The sequence below is a fragment of the Onychostruthus taczanowskii genome, unplaced genomic scaffold (genome assembly GCF_017590055.1).
Source record: "Onychostruthus taczanowskii isolate IOZ18803 unplaced genomic scaffold, ASM1759005v1 scaffold6, whole genome shotgun sequence".
NCBI classification, from domain to species: domain Eukaryota; kingdom Metazoa; phylum Chordata; class Aves; order Passeriformes; family Passeridae; genus Onychostruthus; species Onychostruthus taczanowskii.
In genome coordinates, this window is record NW_024503679.1 from 18,572,992 (window position 1) to 18,580,399 (window position 7,408).

Genomic DNA, 7,408 nt, shown 5'->3' on the forward strand with positions numbered 1-7,408 from the left:
GGCAACGCCGCGGCCGCTGCTGCAGCGCGCGGTCACTGGCGCGCGGCTCTTAAAGCGCCCAGAATTCCCCCCCGATTGGCCGAGCTGGCACGTGGTCCTGCACTGCTGCGGAGGAGGCGTGGCCTGCCCCTCCGGGCCCGGCCTCAGCTCGCGCCCCGCCCCGCCCGCGGGCCCGCCCTTAGCCCCGCCCCGCCCGCGAGCTCTCCCGGTTCGCCCCGCCCCGCGCGGCCCCGCTGCGGGAGCCTGCCGCTGTCCCGATCCGGACTGCCGCTGTCCCGATCCGGACTGCCGCTGTCCCGATCGGACCGGCCGCTGTCCCGATCCGGACTGCCGCTGTCCCGGTCCGGACTGCCGCTGTCCCGGTCCGGACCGGCCGCTGTCCCGGTCCGGACCGGCCGCGCCCGGGCTGCCCGCACGAGGCAGGCCGTGCTGGCACGGCGACTGCCGGTGAGCTCCCGCCGGCGCTGCGGCGCGGGGTCCTAGTTCCTTCCGACAAGACGGACGGAGCGGTACAGCGACCAGCTCGGATGCTCAAAACCGTGAGCGGGGCTCAGATCTTTGAAAGAACAAATCATGGGCGAAGGGTGTTGGTTTATAGCTTAGTTTAGAATTTAGTCACTTAAATACAGAAATCCACAGAGATTTTTAAATGCTTGGTTGAGTTGTTCCAATACCCACAATAAAGCCATAGGAGACAGCCGTTCTAAAGACTCCAAGGCTTGGTATTGTCATTCACCTTCCTTATCTCTCTTCCATTGCTTGGCCGTGAGCAGGCCCCTTCCTGGTGGCTCTTCCTTCTGTTCAATTAAAAGCAAGTGTAATGGTCTCCAAGGATAAATCATGGGATTTCCTGGGTTCCAGGCCCATGAGCTACAAGAACAATCTGAGCTTTGCTAGCTGCCAGTGCAAAGCTGGTGTGAGCTGTCTGCGGCTGTACTGGCAGGCCGTGGTGTGTGCTGGAGTACTTGCTGTCTGGGGTGACCAGAGAGGCCATATCTTTGGGCACAAGTCCCTGTTGCTTGCAGTTCTGGCCAGCCACTGCTGAAAAGAAGTTCAGTGCAGCTGGCCTTAAACTGAGACATAAGAGATCTGGATTAGGTATTAGAAAAATTGTTTCCACTGTCAGAGTGGCAGGCATTGGAACAGGTTGCCCAGGGAAGTGGTGGAGTAACCACCCCTGGCAGTGTTCAGGAGGTGTCTGGATCTGTATCTGGATGATGTGGTTTAGGGGTTACAGTGGTAGTGCTGGGTGGATGGTTGGAGCGGGTGATCTTGAAGGTCTCGTCAAACCTTGGCAATCCTGTGATGCTGTGTGCAAAAGCTGAGAAACCCCAAAGTATGAGACTTCAACAGGCTGAAGGGAGAGCCACCCAAAACTAGTTTAAGATAGAAAAATCCATGTCTCTTCTGACAGAAAAGGAAGGACCACCCTGTGCCAATGCGGTTGGGTAGAAAAGCAACCCAGCTATTATTAAATGACACAAGTCAGCAATAATATGCAGTGTTTCCTAAAACAGTGTCAAGTTCTGCCCTGCAGTGCGCAGGATTTCCACGGGTGAGCTATAGTTTATAAATTTGATGGGCAGAGAAGTCAGCATCCTGCCCTCTTTCATTCTTTTGTACCCACCAAACTGCAGCTGAAACTCATAAGGTTCAGAAAGTTGGCATTTTGGCAAGCATATATGAATCTATAGTGCCACAGGACTCTGACAAAAGATAGTCAGGGAAAAAACCAACCACAGAAAGGGAGAAAAATATGAAATAATTATATCTGCAGGCTACAGCTGATGTTACTAGCTTATGGAGTTTTCTCAAATTAAAATTTTAAATCAAAAGGTGGTCTAGTTCTCCACAGATAAATTAGGAGATGATGCAATAGGTCTTTTCCACATTAAACTATGGTGACACCACAAGCTATGAATTTTATGAATTAAACCTTGTAAACAGAGAGAATTAGTGTATCAAAAGGGTTTCATTCTTTTCTGTGTGTTGTAACCTGCATGGCAGCAATAATTTAGTTTTAGAGGACTGCACTGAACAGGTAAATAAGTGAATAAAATAGTAAACCTGAAAATAAATGCTAGTGCTAGTGCATTAAATTTTATCATGAAAGTAGGATTGTAGATCATGGGGGAAAAACATTACAACAACACATGAAGGTAAAAAATATTCCAATATTTTCATACCAGCTGATAGAAGTATCTTCTGTTTCCTGGTGATTCAGTCTTAGTACTTGCTGCTTGTTTTTGACATGGTAGCTTTCCAAAGCCGCAGCTTTTACTGCAGTGCAGAGATGCTCTTCCAGCTGGCTTTCTGCCAAGGAGAAATGAAACAGGAGACATGCAAACTGGAGTGAAAGCTTAAAAAGAATATCCAAACTCAGAGACTAGAAAGCTCTGAGGAAGACTTTACAATTAAAACACTAATTCTGGTGATGTGATCCATTTGCATTCTTCTACTGTACCATTAATTAATAGAATGATGGTATTTCTGTTGCTTTCTAATGGGAATCAGAGATGTCTGTGGTAGAATTGCAGTAGAAAAGGCTTGTGTCCTAAGTGTGTGTGCACTGCATGAGACGGTGAAATTAGGTATTTCCAGTTTACTGAGCTCCTCCTTTCTCCTGTAAATTCACACTCCAGAACCATATAATAGACCTGTATAGAAATTATGGTGTAAGCTTCTGGTTTCATGCACTGCAGCAGTAGCTGGCACCCCCATGAAAATCAAAAGCTGACTGTGCTGAATGCAGATATTAGAGGTCCTATAAACACCACAGAAGGAGAGTGGCAAAAGCAGACTGAAGGATTACTTCATACTGAAGGGCAACGAGTCACCGGTAAATGACCTTTATAAAAGGAGATTTAGAAAGTAGCATCAAAATAGTGTAAAAAGGATTTTCATAGTATTTTGAGAAGAACAATCTACACTATTTCAATTCCTCAGTCCTTCAGTCTGGAATTATTCCTTCCTGTGCTTCCCAGCTAAAAATTTCCAAGAGAATAAAAATACTTCAGGGAATCAGAGACCTGTGACAGTACCCAAGTGAGCATAATGTCTTTAATGGTGGTGAAATATAGTATCATTTTGGCCGTGACATTTCTAAGAAGCAGAGAAAAATTAGATGACTACCTAAAGGGACTTTGTTCAGGTCTTGATCTCTCCTGTGGTGAACACAGCCATCCCTCCGTGGAGCGAAGAACCCAGCACTGATAATGCTTTTTTGTACAGATGGAGTCTTATGGTTGTTTATACTGACACTTCCAGAATATATTGTGAGATAGAGAAAGAGAGGGCTAAGCCTTTCAGTTTGACCAAACCACATTTTTCCTTCTATTTAATCCCATGGGTAATCAGAGTAGTACTCCTATTCCTCCCATTTTTGTCTTACAGAAAGTGTGGCAAGATACTCTCTCCTGTGCAATTTGGAACAAAGCTCTGATCAAGGCCAGGATATAAGGACCGATAAAATTATCAGGTAGTCATTGTGTCAAGTGACTCAGAGCTCTGGAATTAAAAGACATGATTATCAGGCATTGAAAGGTACTAATTCGTACTTTTATGGCAGCCCTTCTTTGAAGCCAAGGTGATTTTTAATCAATTAAATATTAAATACAAACTGGAGAGAATCTGTACCTCTTTGTTTCATCTTTCCACATAACTAAAATAAGTCAAAATAATATAGTTGAAATAGTCAGGCAAAGTACAAGTCTAAAAAGTCGAACATTACTGACATTTTTTTGCAGACTAAACCATGTAGGTTGCCCGCAGCCTTACTGAACAGTGCAAGAAATGATAATGCCACACTTTCCACCCTAATTGTGCATGTATTTCACAACTTCTCCTGCTCAGTACAGTCAAGCACTGATTTCAACATTTCTCCAGAAAAAGGTGCCTACAAACGTCACGATCCTGGCTTGTAATGAAATAACTTAATTGCAGTATTTCGTGGTGCATTTTGTGCGATTGACTAGGTTGCTAATGCTCAGAGAAAGTGATGTGCACGTAAATAAAACGAACGCTTGAGAAGTTAATTTGGCCTGGCAATCACAGCCCCGCCTGGCATGACCGAATATCGGAGCTCTCTCGTTGTGGCATTCATGCGGTGAACACTTTCGTGTGGTCAGCCTTCGACAGGCCACGGACGCACACGCCTCGCGTTACCGGCAAGCGCCATTGCCGGCCGGGGCGGGGCGGGGCCGGAGGCGGGGCCGGGGCCGGGAGCGGTGCCGGGCGGCGGGCCGGTCCCGCCGGCGGCGCTCTCCTGGTGTCGGCAGAGCAGCCTCAGTGCCGTTCGTCGGCCCCGAGCAGCTGAAGGGAGCGGCCCGCGCCTGGCCGCCGCCGTCTTCATCACCCGCGTTCGATTTCTCCGCGGAGTGCCGTAGGGAGAGCGCGCAGCCCCGCGGCGGAGGAGCCCCGCGCCGCGACCGGCGCAGTCCGGGAGCGAGTGCGGAAGGCCGCGGCCGCTTCGGCTCCCGCCGGGGAGCTCGGTGTCGTGCCGGCCGCTCGTGGTGACTCGCCCGCCCGGCCTCTGCACTCACGGCCCCGAGAGCGGAGAATGCCAGGCACTGCTCCTTCCCAGAGTCACGGCGCAGAGAATAGCGCACACGGAAATTGGCCGGGTAGCTTTTAAATGCGTCTGCATCACAGAAATTGCAATACAAGCACAAAACGTAAAGCTAGTTTTCCAAAGACAAGCAGCATCCTTAGTCTTAGTAAGCTTAGCTATCTTGCTGGGTATCTTCCTTTGTTGTAACTAATTGTCGTTTGAAATCAGGATCTGATTTCAGAATTTGGTCCTTTTTCTAGGAATACTGTCCAGTTTTGAAGATGAGGCTTGGGGCTGCATTAGGATATGAAGAACCAGATTCAAAGTGCAAGAAATGAGAATAAGGAATAGCAGTCCTGCTTATTGGTTCCCATAGCGGTCTGCATTGGAAAGGAGCTTTTGGATGAAAATCAACTACAGCAACAGCTTGCTATTGTGAATTCTGTAAGATTCCTGTAAGAAATTTTGAAAAATTCTCCAAATATGAAAAATCAGACAGTCACCATACCTTCATTCATTGGAAGTCTGGCGTTGGACATGTTTTGTTTGAAGCAAAAGGAAGCAAAGATTCATTTTGCTCTTTTATTCTTTCTTAGACAAAGGTAGCCATGCCCTGTTCATAGTTTATAATTAGACTCAGAAAAAAGGCAATCTCAGCTGAGGAAAAATACTTCAATGAAGACATGTATATTATAAAGAAAGCAGAGCATTTATTTTCGTAGCATAATAAAGCTGGAAAAAGTGGGATTACAAATTTGACACAAGTAACAGGCAGTCAGCTTTAAAACACACACAGATTTGGCATTTACAAATTTGACCACCTGGACTGAGTTTTCAGTTTTGTCATATTCTGGTTCATATAAAAGTACTGAATTGCAAAAAAACAAGACTGGAAGGAAATTCTGGAAATAATGTAGTCCAACTTCCCATTTCAGATCAAGATCAACTATACTCATTTGTTTCTACTTAAAAAAAAAAAACAAAAAAAAAAAAAAAAAACAAAAAAAAAAACACCCAAAAAAACAAAACCAACAACTTAAAATGTTAGAAATGGCATAATTTTTAGAACTTCTTGAGGCTTACTTTTCAAATATTTTTGCTTATTTCTGTTTAGTCTTTAATTTACACCTACTCGCAGTTCATGAAGGCAAATTCAGTTGTCCTCTAAACTGTGAATATTATTGAGAAATTATTTGCCATCAACTTTTTTTCTATCTGGAGAATATTATGATAGCCAAATCTTTTGCTATCTTCTCACTAGATGCAGGGCTTAGCTTAGGCTGTGCCACTGGAGAGTACAAGAATTACTTCATGCATTTAAGGTCTGCATACTACACACAAGTATAATGCTTACTTGTTTGCTCCTTTTTTTTTTTTTTTTTGTGGCAGGAGAATGACACTGACTCAGTTTGTGAGGCACTACGGCCCCCATTGCTTTATTTTGCAGAAATACCATACAGCCCAACAGCCCTCTCCTGAATTTGTGCATTTAATTTTATATAACATTGTTCTTACCTGCATTCTACTTTGTCCATTTACCAGACCGTTTTAAAAAAACCTCTCAATTTTAGATTGCTTGTGGATTAATAAGTGCACTTACATTGTGACCAAAGGGATTAAAGAAAACAGTGGACTAGGAACAGGATGCTGACATTTGAACCCTCACTTAAATGTACTTGTTTTGAACTGAGGATTATTACTTTCTGAGGATGAATACCAAACAAGTGTTTTCCTTACCTTATTGAAACTTCATCACCTCTATGCTTTCCTAGTTTGCTTATGAGAATCCCATATAGATACAACTTACTACAGTAAAGTTGTTTTTCTGCCATTTATGTCCTGTTCTGCCATAAGGTATCAGATCAATGTTATGCACCTTGTCTTTAGAGATCTATGTTGGCTGTTAACTCCTCTCCTTGTCTTCCAGATACAAACCTAATTTGTTACCAAAGTTTACAAGAATTTGAAAGGAATTTTGAGAAAGTGACTGGCACGTTTGCCATTTCTAGTCTTCATTATCTGCTGTGAATTTTGTAAGGTAACTGTTAACACTTCTAAAAAAAATCCCATTTCAATAATAGAGCTTAATATACGTACTGGAGTATCTTCTAATATACAAAGAAGCATCTTCTGGGATTTGAACAACCGGTCACTAAAGCATCCCTCCTGTGTAGCAATTGCAAATATTTGTAGCCTTTTTAACGTTCTTAACATGCACGTGCAAACTTGGATTTCACATTACACACGAAATTTGTAACATACTCATATTTATAGTGTTTCGCTATGTACAACCTTTTATCTATAATGATGCACAATAAGAGTTTCTTTCAGGCCAGGTGCCATTTTTTCAGATTCTGTGGTTTTGGTTTTACAACAGATTTTTAAATAAAATATACAGAATTCTCATCTATAAAATATAGAGAGGTGGTGAAATAAAAACCAGAACTTCCAAAAGTAGATTTAAATTACGCTATTCAAACTGTTTTTTAGGCAAGAGGGTGAATGCTGGAAAGACAACAATACTGTCATCATTATGTGCAAGGCTTCTTCGATTACTGTTTAGTCATACAAACACAGGGAAATTAACAGGATTTCGCTGTGCTGTGATATCCAGGAAAGGCCGTACGCGATGTTCGGGGTACGCGACGCTCGGTCCGTGCGGGAGCCCGGGCCCGGGGCTGTTTTGTACCTCAGATGCAAAGGGGATCGGGAGGGCAGGGCGCGGACGCCCCCCGCCCGGCCCGCCATGTGCTACCGGCCGACGCGCCTGCCCTCGCGCGAGCCCGGCGGACGGGAGCCGCGGGGCCCTTCGTGTCCCGGAGCTCTCGCGGGGAGGCCGAGCGGGCGGCGCCATCCCGG